Source organism: Hetaerina americana, unplaced genomic scaffold (genome assembly GCF_022747635.1).
Source record: "Hetaerina americana unplaced genomic scaffold, ioHetAmer1.1.p SCAF_21, whole genome shotgun sequence".
NCBI classification, from domain to species: domain Eukaryota; kingdom Metazoa; phylum Arthropoda; class Insecta; order Odonata; family Calopterygidae; genus Hetaerina; species Hetaerina americana.
The window spans coordinates 1335462-1348027 of NW_027286775.1; the positions used below are offsets into that span (position 1 = coordinate 1335462).

At 41.5% G+C, this 12566-nt stretch overlaps 1 long non-coding RNA gene across 1 annotated transcript in view; it reads right to left on the reverse strand.

Moving 5' to 3' along the window:
- LOC139688642 (uncharacterized) overlaps positions 1-4537 on the reverse strand; it is a 163529-nt gene extending 158992 nt beyond the window's left edge. Inside the window, exon 1 of the long non-coding RNA XR_011700772.1 lies at positions 4449-4537. This is a non-coding gene — a long non-coding RNA (uncharacterized lncRNA). The remainder of the gene's footprint in view (positions 1-4448) is intronic.
- Between the last annotated feature and the right edge of the window lie 8029 nt (positions 4538-12566).

A 12566-nucleotide genomic window follows, 5' to 3' on the forward strand; every position in this document is an offset into this window, starting at 1 on the left:
TTCAATTTATAACCACATATTTCCACTCCAATTTCTTGGAGTACATATGCCACTGGACTGGTCGCAGATGGTGCATCAGATTGACCCCATAAAGGGCCTAGTTCCGCCCTAGCACTGCGCCCGTGGTTTGGCGTCAGGGAGATAGAATGAAGGAGAGAGTTTCCAAGCGGTTTAAAACCCCGATCCAAATGGAATGCAGTTTTGCCCCATGATTCAAAGCGCCGGATCTTTTGTCCGTCCGCGGACGGGCAGGCGATTGTTGGCGAGGACGTAATCCGGATGACTCCGAAACGCGCCGTTATTGCTTCCCGTCCGCGAGTTCGGAGGCATGCCCGGTTCGTTGTACCCCCCGAGCGGTATCAACGTGCCGCACCTACCTCTCTGGTACATTCTCCGGTGGAAGCCGAGAAAAATACGCTCAAATGAGAACTCACGAATCGGGGTGCGGAAGGGAAATATCGAAGAGGGACAGGGTGAAGGATGAGGTGAAGATTATATATCGCTTCTTTGTTACTCGGACAAATAATGAAGGGAAGCAGTGAATGATAAAAATCGATGCACCATTCGTGGAATCATGCTCTCCGCCGTGGTATAGAGTTATCATCCTTCACGGTTCTATTCACGGCGGATTTTCAACCCAGTGGCACATGAAATTATTCATTTTAATTTGCCTTCGTTGGACGTGCGGGCAATTTGTGAAATTCATAATGCCACAAATTCTCCGCTTCTTTCATTACACAGCAATTCCGAGGTTTGGCGATGCTAGCAAATAACGCAAACGTTGCGGCGGAATTACAAACGCTGAAAATATGATTCATGTACAAGGTTCGGGCGAGACAGTGCGGTGGAAATAATTTAAGCGATTCAATTTCGGGTCTCTTATCATGTGGGAAAGCCAGGAAGAAACCATCGCCCTTAAGGCCGAAAATATACCATAATTATTTATTTTATTTACACGATTACGTTGCAATTAGGCGAGTTTCCTGGTGGCAACGGTCAAGTTAGGTCAAAGGTAACTCTTACGACGAAAATTACATACGAACACATAAAAACGGATAAGAGACAAAATATTTTTACATACAATGACACTTCCACATCACACACAAACAAACTTCCACATCACATACAAAATGCCGTCCACGTCACATACAAACAATATTTTCATAACTACAATGAAGTTTATTACCCAGTGGCTGCTTTACATTTCAACTTAAAACTTCTAAAATTGGATGGAAAGGGCTCAAACAAACCTCCAGGCAGCTGGTTCCAATCAATTATAGTTCTATTTAAAAAAGAGTATTTTCTCTAATTTGTTTTTTGAGTCCTTATTTTTATTTTGAAGCTATGGTCGTTTTTTCCCTTAAAGTTAGGCTTTTCTTTACCTTGCCATAAATCTTCCCACGCTTTGTCCTTTTTAAGAATTCTACAGGTATACATCGCGCCTAACCTACTCCTTTTTCTTCTATTTTTCAAACTCTCCCATTTCAGTGCATCTAACATTTCCGTGACACTATCTGTTCTTTTGTACCTTCCGAGGAGATATCTTGCTGCCTTTCTTTGTGAACTTTTTCTATCTTTTTAATACGTCCCACCTCATATGGAACCCATACTATGGAGGATTATCTTCACTCTACATTTTCCAAATCAGTGCACAGTTTGTTATCGTTAATATAAAAACAGAAATTAACAACTCAATGAGGGTAAAGATCAAATTAATCCAATTCAAGGGAGGACCAAATCAGAAATAATCTTCGAATAACTAATTGAAATGAGACCACTAAAAAGTATATCACTAAGCATATAACACTGTAATTTTACAATCAAAGTTGTTTTTTTTCCACTTTTTAACAAATAAGCATCTGGACACCTTGGCTCCTTAAAAGCAAAGACTAATATTGTCGTTGAACAACGAAATGAAATCAGAAGTGTGCCAGAACAGTAAAATCTTCAGAAAAACAGCGTATTCCAACGATATGGTACTCATAGATTCTGGAGCTCAAAATGTCAACAAAAAAAGAATGCAGTCCATTCAATTGCTGGATTATTTCAATTTTCTATCACATTTGGACCAAGGAAAAAGTTTCAATTAATTTCTTTTCGGCTAAAAATAAAAATTATACATAATAAAATTCCTAATCTACAATCTATTAAATAAAAAAACTTAAAAATATTTCATTGAAAAAATAATTCAACCATTCATCTTGTGGTTAGCGGAAATATATTCGTAAAACTTTATTGCTGTTAGTTTAATACAATTAAGGACTTTACAATTTACATTTTAGATATCTCCATTGGAACTTGTGAATCCCTATTTATTTGCCTAATTAAATACGACAGTTGCAACAACTACATAAGCAATTTTTAAAAACGCACAACTGCTTACAAGATTTGGTGATCATTGATTGGACTTTTTGCATATTTAACCCATTTAGAATGACAGAAATTCAACTTTAAAATGGGCTTTAACATAAGCATACGTGAACAGCAGTAGTAACTTTGGGACCTGGCATAGCCATCAGGGTTGAGTGAAATAAAACCGCGATCCTCGCCCACTCCAAATACATGGAATTACACTTCGATATTTATTTGAAAGTATTTTTGTTCCTCCCTTAGATATTAAAACAATCCATACGGTATCATTTCAATATTTATTAAAAACTACGGAAACATTTTTCATATTATAATAAGATTTCTCGGGCATCATAATAATCTTGTAAGCAGCATTCATTGAAAATGAACTAGAACTGAATGGTATACCCATCGACAAGTTATAGAGGGCTCGCTTCAAACAGAGATATTTCTACTTGTAAATTGCTACATTTATATTGCATTTTTCTACTGTAATGCATAGATGGACACAGTTAGGGAAATATGATATCAACTGTTAATAATGTTTATTAACACATAATAGATTATTAGTTCCTCATGATTGTCATTTGGCCATGACTACTATTTAATTTATTTTAAAATGACTGCATTTGCATATCCAATCAATTATCCATCATAAAGTCTACTTCAGACGGTATTTCTTTCGAAACTACTCATCATAAAATTTTTATGATTACTAACACTGACTGTATGAAAGTTGAGGATTTGATCACAACATTATTGGCACAAGGAACACAAGATTCTATCTTTTGAATTCCGAAACATGAATGGAACACACCGAATGCTGCCTTAGAACCTCAGTCATCACTGCAGGCAGATAATCATTTGAGCTTCCTCCTCCACGCCTAATAACGCCTATTCCCAACGCCTCACTCCCTCGTTCTCTTATCTTCGGAAACGGTGAAATCTCGTCCACGCTACAATCCCCCCTCCTCTCCCCGAGGCGCCCGTCTCGGATCCCCGATAGCATCTCCTCCCCCGGCCACCCTTCAAGCGACTGGCTCCTTTCCCGGACGCTGTCGGAACCACCCATTCGTCCGGAGCGGGGGGACCGGTGCGGCTCGCGCCATCCCATCCCCCTCTCGCCGGCCTTGTTAGCCGTCCCTCATCCAGACATCTACCCACCCCCACCCTCCCCTCCCGACCCAACCCCACTCCGGGCCGGACGCCCCGGCAAGAGCGGAGCCGCTCCGTCATTGAGAGGGGTTAAGAGGAGGAGGAAATGGGGGGAAAGGGAAATGTAGGGGGGGGGGGCGGGGATGCGAGAGGGTTGTATCAGCTCCATCGTTTGGGACGGCCGCAGTGGAGGGGAAAAACGCAGGAGGAATGATAATAGCGAGGCGGGGATAAAGCACTTGACTGGGGGGCGGAGGGGAGGAGACGGGGTGAGGACGCAACTGTCGCCGGCGATGAATGGAGGAAGGCGATGGATGGGGGATGAAGGGGGTGGTGGGGCGAAAGAGACTGGGCCAAGGCGTTGTCGCGAGGGTGAGTGGGGGCGAGTGAAGGGTTGGATCGGGGGGGGGATGAAGAGGGGGAGTTGTGTGCACGAGGGGGAGGAAACATCCCTCTGGGCGTTTCGCTTCGTTTGGCGACGAAGACCGTCGGCCGACCTTTCTCTTCGCCCCCCGCTCCCCTCCCTATTTCCACACTCCCTTCATTCTCTTCCTCTATCCGTCGAGCACTCTTTCCCTATCCCTTCCTCTTCTCTTCCTCGGACATCCCTGCCCTGGGAAAGTACCCAATCCGACACCAGGAAATCAAGATCGACAAAGGAGTTACACCTCACGTTTCCCTTCTAAAAGACTAGACATTTGTGCTTTTCATAAGTACGAGTACGTATATTAATTTAGCTATGATTTAGTTGCATCTTTTACCTCCGATTACTTTTTCATGACATGCATAGGACTTTTAACCCCAAATTTTGAGATTCTTTGAGTAGAACATTGCAAATCCCCGCGTCATGTCGCAATAAATTTTTAGACGCAATTAGTATTTCATACTATATGTAAATATTAGTGATATCTGAATTTTAAAACCATTGCAGATGCAAAAAATACCTCATTGATATGCCACTCTCCTACGGTACAAATAATCACTCCTATGATAGCGATATTTGCGCTCTGTATTGGAACAGGTTTCTGCACAGCTCTTCTGCGAGGTTCACATCCGCTAAGCATCCTTGGGGATAAAGGGAAAGGCTAAATAAATTCGAGTTTACTTTACAATTTTTAGTCATCTATTTCAAAATTAGACTTATTGAACAATTTTGATGAAATTTATATTCAACTGAATAATTTTTCAATACTCAACTGAAGGCTTAATTAATAAACCACGTACGATTATTTCATTATACAATGTGACCACTCTTTAAGGATTGCCAAGATTGCAGGACGTGAACATCAACTTTTAGGTAACTAGTAAATATAAGTATTATAAATTAATGATGAAATTATTTGTTAATAATGCTATGAATCAAAACTGCATTTAATGAATGATATTAAGCATATCTACCATTTTCTGCAGGAATAAAACCGCATGATAAAATTGTAATCCATTTAATTAATAATTTTTGGGAAATACAAAAATTTAACTAATTAGATCTAGGTAAAATACCTGTAGGTATCAAGGGTCCAAGTTGCATGCGCTTATACACTAGATAATATTTAATATAGTACTAATGACTTAATAAAAAAGTTACTATGTCGCCACTCAATAGATTGTTAAAACAAAGCCCCCCTACCTGTCAACAATAAGTCAATGCATATCATTCCCATACGTCTATTTATTTATTGCTATTGGCACTCATCTACTTACCTTTACGTATTTAGCCTGAATTCAAAGAAACACGATATATGTCATCTTTTTACCACCCAGCTCTTTACGGTAAAAAAATAGCAATGGTAATAGATGTGGAAGAATTTTCATTTCGGGCATTTACTCCAAATGTTCCAGAGAAATTTTCCCAAGCATGCACATATTAAGGGCCACCTGATAGTGAGTGGGCCCACGGGCCGCATTTCGCGCTCGACTAACCGCCCATAACTCCCTTGCCCCGAATTCCACCCCACCTTCCCGTTACTTCTCAGGCGAGGCCTTCCTTCTCCCGGGGACCCTCCCCAGTCGCCCGCCCCTTTCCCTCACACGGCCTTCTCATTTGCTCCGTCACCACTAAATCCAATTCGCCCCCTCCCCGCCGATCCGCTCCTCCTACCGCCACGCTCCGAGTCCAAGATCGATCCTCGGGGGGACTCCCTATCCTTTCACCTATCTCCCGTCCCAACTGCACCTCCGCTTGATGCCTTCGCACCGACCGCTTTTCCGCCTGTTTCCGGGCGGAAGAGCCGAGAGGAACCAGTCCATGCGCGAGTGTCCCTGCTCTCTACACCCACCCCATCCTTTTCCTCTCCCTCCTGCCCTTCCTTCTACCCCCACTCAACCTACACCGGGAGATAATGACTTTCCCCGTTGATGAGTCCCTAAATTATACGGTGAAATACAATAGCTTTGCCCTCTGTCCTGATATTTCGCAGAGCAGCCAAAACAGGCATTTACGGATATATAATTTCCACTGGTTTAGGGTTGCCTTCCGAATCCCAGAGGCTGGAAAATTTACATCATCACTTCAGGGGTGAACTCCCTGAGTGAGAGTTGAAATGCCAAGGGCGAGTTACTTACTGGAAAGTAATGGAAGTTCATTTGGTGAGAATTGCCTTCCAAATGGTCAAAGTTATGGCCAACACCGTTCTTATATGGTCTTAACTCGATGACGTAACTCTTTAAGGTTAGAAATGGTAGAGGTAACTTTAAACGCTGCAATTAATTAACAATTTTAATTAGTAGGACAAAATCATTCAGTTTTTTTATTTGGAAAAATCAGAAACTTGAAAAATACAATCCCATTAGAGGGGAAAGGCGGAGTTGTCGGTCTTATTTCGAAAGTTTTTCAGTGCAATAGGCTAGAAACATTTGGTAATGTATAGTCAGTGCATTCAGTCTTACCTCGGATAATATCCCTCTCTTTATATATTACTCATTTTCTCTTACTTATGGGATTATTTCCAATTGTATCATTTTCTAATACACACGACCTTTGTCCTTGACCTCGTAACTTCGCAATCCATTAAGTATTCAGGTGTCGTATCTATCCAAATCATGTGGACCACTTTTTCGACTGTATTTGACCTTCGGGGCCACTCGTAGTTCACTGGGGAGAGCGCTGGGCAGGACAGGAGGTTCCGCGTTCGATTCCTGGGAACGCCCCTGGGCACCCTCTCCTTTACCAAAGACATGTTATTTCTCGGCTATCAGATCTTCCTGGCAAACCATAGAGGGCGCAGGGAAAGGAGACCTACCCCCCCCCACCCTTAATATCCTTATGTGCGAATTTCGCATGGCTTAGCACAAGGGAGCTCGACGCCCCGTTATCAAACCTAGATTATGCTTGATTATTGTGGATTTGGTTACATGACCCTTCATCTCCCACTCGGAAGTATACTTTCACGTTTAACCCCTGATTTACCAACTTGATCGTCAGCATCCACCTCTAGACACCCGTGTCTAAGGCTTTAAATCTTCGCATATTTAATAATTAATAATAAACAAGTCACAATTCACGCTTTTAGCTTGTACATGAGTTTTCCTTGCACGTCATGATATAGTAGACGGTAATATTTAACAGAATGCGATATGTTCATACTTTGTAAAATTTTTTATATAAGACACATTTGCCATCCCTTAGAATATGGGTTCGATATGTTCACTTTAATTGTAGTCTAATAAATATAACGAATAATTAACAATGACAATTTGTCTCATGAGATATATACGATATAATTGAACAAATTAATTCAAACGTGACTTTTATTACTGTTTTTGAACGAAAGTTTTACATCTGCTGCTCATTTATCAACTAGATACTGCTCCACTAATAAGTATATCATGTGAAAAAAGTTGATAGGGGAAAAACACTTTTCGTCTCAATTTAATTTGTAAATTCCCAGAGAGCTATTGACGAAGCATCAAGCAATTCCTACTTGAAATGCTGATATCATTATAGATTTTACTCACACCTATTGAGGCATTCTTTACCTCCGGTGAGACTCGTGTGACCCAATCCCTCCAGGATTGTATCCACAAGAAGTTACGACGACTTCGGATGAGATTAAACATGCCTACGCCCACCGAGAAGGAAGAAAAACCCCGGCGTCGATGAAAGCGCGCCCTGCCCACGCGTCCATTCGCCTCGCTGTCGCCCCATAATCCCTCCGCGCCCCTTTCTACTCCAGCCGCATCCACTTCTAACACGTCACCTTCTCGGCTTCCTCCTTGACAACAATAGCTCACCTCCCTTTCCTCAAGTCCGTCTGCTGCTTGGCGACGAGCACTCGCTCCTGGGAGGGGTCAAGACGGCGTGCATGGATCCGGAACGGGGCCGAGAGATTACTACGGAGGTGAGGAGTCTTAAACTCCCGCAACACGACGACGAGGGGCGTGAACCGAGCACCTCCGAGGGTGCCCACTTCACCAAATCCCCAACTTCCACCCTGGAGGACCGCCCCTTCGCCCTTCGGCAAGTGACGACCCTGTGTTTGTCGCACAGCCATGCTCAGAGCATGCACACAAACTTCGTCTCTTAGCACAGTCAACTTCCTCTCCACCCCAAAAACAGGCCGCCCCTGATATCCACCCCCACGATCGTCACCACCGGCCCTGGAGCCATCTGAAATCGTCCTAAAGGCCGAATCTCGTCGCCCTCCATCCATCCGGCATCGCCCCCACCCCAACCGGGAAATTTACCTCGTCGCTCCCCCCACAAGAGCCGAATCAATCTCCCTTAAGAATATTGTCATTCCCACTCACTGCCCCGCTCTTTCCTCATCGCCTCCCTCAATATGGCTGACTTGCCCTCCGCCAACGTCCACACCTATTCCCGCACCGTTCCCCGAGTTTGGCACAGTCAACGCCGGGTCCCTTTCCGCACAACAGCCCTCGTGGTCCCGATTGCCTCAGAGGCCCGACAGTGGAATCCCGTCTATCTCAGCGTTTGATGCTACGCAATTCTGTTACCATTGGACGCCCACAGAAAGGCATATTCTGTTCCGTGCTGGCCCTCCCGAATAAGCACAAAAATTGGGGAAATGCAAGCTAAAAACACAGCGTAATGCGTAAACTTGATGCAAATTTTTCATGACGAAAGAAGACACTTTGCTTTTCAGCGTAGCATCTTCAGATGATGTTCTGAACATGAAAATGGTACGCTGTAATGAAATCTAGGTATAAAAATATTCCACGTGGAAGAACAAAGTGTCTTTCATCATCATCGAAATTAAACTTCTGAGTGATTCCTAGATTTAAAGAGAAAATTGTACCATATTTTTATACATACGGTAAAGAAATATTAATAGTTCTCGTTGATTATAGAAAATCCTTATGAATTGACCTTGAAAGAGCGTAAGCGGTCAGCACAGCACGTGGGGACGTCCTGCTCTGAATCTCCCGAGCTGGGACAGGTTTTGCGTAACATACAGTGTCCGTACAATAAGTATCAAGACTGGTTCACTGTTGCCTCAACGGAGCGGTGGATGGGGAGGCCGACCGTTCGGCTCGATAGAGGGGTCCCCCACCACTCCGGCGCACTTTAGTTCAGTCGCCTCCGGGTATGCGTTGAGACAGGAGGTGGATTTTTGTGACTGTTTGTGATGTCGTCACGCCAGTATGGAGTGCACCGCCCAGCGACGCTACGCTGTGATGTTTTACGTTAAACTTGGTAAATCCGCGCCGGAGACCCATGAACTCATGAAACAAGCTTATTGGGATTATATAACAAGCCGCAGAAGAGTTTTTGAGTAACACAAAATATTTAAGAAAGGCCGGGAGCTCGTCGAAGACGGGCACCGCGTCGGACGCCCGACGACCGCTCGAACCGATGCTCAGTGAAAAAAGTATTGGACTCTGACAGGCGTTTAGCCATCGTCCTTATCAGTGAGGAGACCGGGCTTTCAGTCGGAACCGTCCATACCATTGTAAATAACAGAGGATCTTGCGATGAGGAAAGTGTGCGCGAAGTTGGAGGCGAAAGTCTTGAGCAAGGAACAAAAACTATCGCGGGTGGAAATTTCGCAAGAAATTTTGCACTACGTCCAGGAAGATGAAGATTTTCTCGACACCGTTATAACCTCAAAGAATAGCTCAAAAGAAGCTCAAAGGATATCGGTTCGACTCCATCGAGGCGGTTCAAGCGGCGACGACAAAGGCTCTCAACAGTATTCCGGAAACCGACTTCCACCGCGCTCTTGAAGAGTGTCAGACGCGCCGAACTAAGTGTATCGATGCAGGAGGAATGTATTTTGAAGATTATTAAGTGATTGAAATGATAATTCCAATAAATTTTGATTTTTGGAACCAGTCCCGATACTTATTGTACGGACCCTGTAGGTTCGTTCAGCCATTTAGGTCTTTCATTAGATTGCATCTTTTTCATATTCGTTCCTGAAGTCATCCTGGCCAACAACTAATACCCGTAATAACTCGATGACTCGGTTAAAATTTCTCTCCTTTTAAGGAAAAAATGAGTTCTCCAAGTGAATTTCAAGGTAAATTTGTTATTTCATCTAAATATGAAAACTATTGAACTGCACTGAACGAATGAACTACGCTGAAAACCACCGCAAGACGGGATGGTCGTAGCATACAACATAGAACGTAACCGTAAGAGTGAGATAGAATAATTCTGCAAACCAGCCCTAGCTTAAAAAAATTGTTCCCCAATATGCGCAATACAGTACGTTGGTAGTCATTCTGATCTTTACTCTGGGCGAAAAATAGGACATTTTTAAATTCAGGAGACATTTGTCATCGTAATGATTTCTCAGAGACTCTTATTTTTGCGCCTATAAATGAAATTTCAGCTCACACTACACTGACGGAGGTGAAAGAATAGATTAAATTTTCTTTCTCATTCCTGGGATAGGTGCTGACAGTCAGTCTACGAGTAAATCGTCATTAATCAATGTTAATGAAGCAAAGTTTGTTCTCTCATAGCATCATTTGAGTCTCTCTCAAACCTACTTCGGGTCTCCGGGTGTCAACTGGTCACTCCTGCTCCTAGTATTTTCGTTGTCTCCTCTGTTTTCTGGTTTCACGTGGTTTTCACTCGTAGGGCTGATCCAGCGAGCTACCTTTTCTCACACCCCATCAATCAATTTTATAAAAATTAGAACTGAGGTTAAAATTATTGACACTATTTTCAATTACAAAGATTAACGACTTAGTACGTACTTGCTTATATATGTAGTGAGGAAAATTTTAAAAACATAAATTAAGCTATTTAATTTTAAATAATAGAATTTATTTCGACAGGTGTGTCAAAAATGACATAGTTTCAGATTCTGGGTTTTTAAGGCAAACAATGTTTGTTTAAGACTTAAAACAACCATTTCTACTGATTCATTTCCTCGATTTTTCTTCGACTGTCACTGATACCAATACCTCAGTATTTTTCACTCCAGCAAAAGAAGAAATGAAATGGTTTTTAACTAATTTCAACAAAAATCCAATTCATAGAAGATGGTTTCGGAGTTTCGACTTTTTTAGGCATCTAGTGAAGTGCATTTGTAAATTCACTGGGGTCACTCGTCAGCTCTTGACTGATGTCAGGAGATCCAGTCACGAGATTTTCGTAGAATTATCGTAAGTGGATTGTTTCCCGACACCCAGAATGCGATTATCAAAAAAACCTGCCAAGCCTACTTTTTTTACCCAGGTTAAATTCAAAAGAAGAAAATGCGGGAGTAATTTCTCCTTTTTCTACCAATAACTATTTGATAAATGCTAGCATAGCAGTAATTGCCAATATTTCAAGGTTTTAATAATCGATTCTCGTTTTTTTCCCGGTTTTCGAGAATTCAAGATTACCCTGATTGATTAAATTTACCCTATTTTTGCATCCAATGTGAGAAAGAAAATACAAAAATTATTACAACTCAAATAGCTGCTTGCAGGTATTTCTTATACGCCAATTTTTTAAACCTGTTAGCCGTATAAATTCATCACAGAAAATTAATGACTAAATGCATGCATGCATGAATAAATACACAATAATCAATAAATACATGTGGCTGGGAGGAGGCGAAGTGGAAGGAGCACCTCAAATGTACAGTGTTAACAACGCCGAGTGTTTAAGAACAGCAGCGGCTGACATAGGACGGAGTCGTCGTATAGGTACACGCAAGACAAAGAATCCTAATGAACAAACTGAGATAAGAATATATTTGATTGTTTCCGATTATTTAGCACGAAATTAAAGTTTTAAAAGCAACATTTATAAATGAAACCCTATGTTTGTAAACCTACATATATCAACTTTAAAAGAAGAAGTTTGAAGCAATTTTCTTTACTTGTAAATAACGCTATGAACATTCATGCATCATGCAATCCAACATGGGAATCCAACCACCTTGATTTCTTCATAAAATGTGAAGAAATTAATAATATTGAATTAAATGCCTGATTTATGGTGTTATATATTGACGTAAATCCAAAAATACAGTATAAATGAGATGAACTAACCGACAAGTGAAGAGAAAATAAAAATTTAGTAAATTCCAAATGCGAATCCAACTATATAGACTTTAAATACTGAGATTTTACAAAGAGGTAGTTAAAAATAGCAAAAAAGTTGAACATAGGCAGTATAATACTATTTCAGAGAATGATGTTACACAGGTAAGGGAAGAAAAAGAAAATATTAATGGAAAATATTACGGTACCAAAACAATAACCCGCAAAAATATCTCGAGTTTTCTTTGATGGGCAACCATTTATACTGCACATAATTAGTTTATAAAAAACTTCGAATGCAAAATAAAATGAATTAATCCTTTGGAATTTATTATACTAATATTGATGAAATCCCGAAAAAGGAAAAAAGCTGCAATATTTGAGGACTAAATATACGTTTGATTCCACACCAGGCAAAAGTACGAGGCCGGTACTATTTTAGCATGCCTCGTGAATTTAAAAGCGTTCGTTAAGGTCGAGCATAATTAACCTAGGGCTGATTACAATTGATGATCATTTTTCAGAGGATAGAAGCAGAATGGCGGATTAGATTACTTATTTTGAACCTGTACACCTGCAATTAGCGAAATGATAGATGGAATGGGCAGCGATAGGGA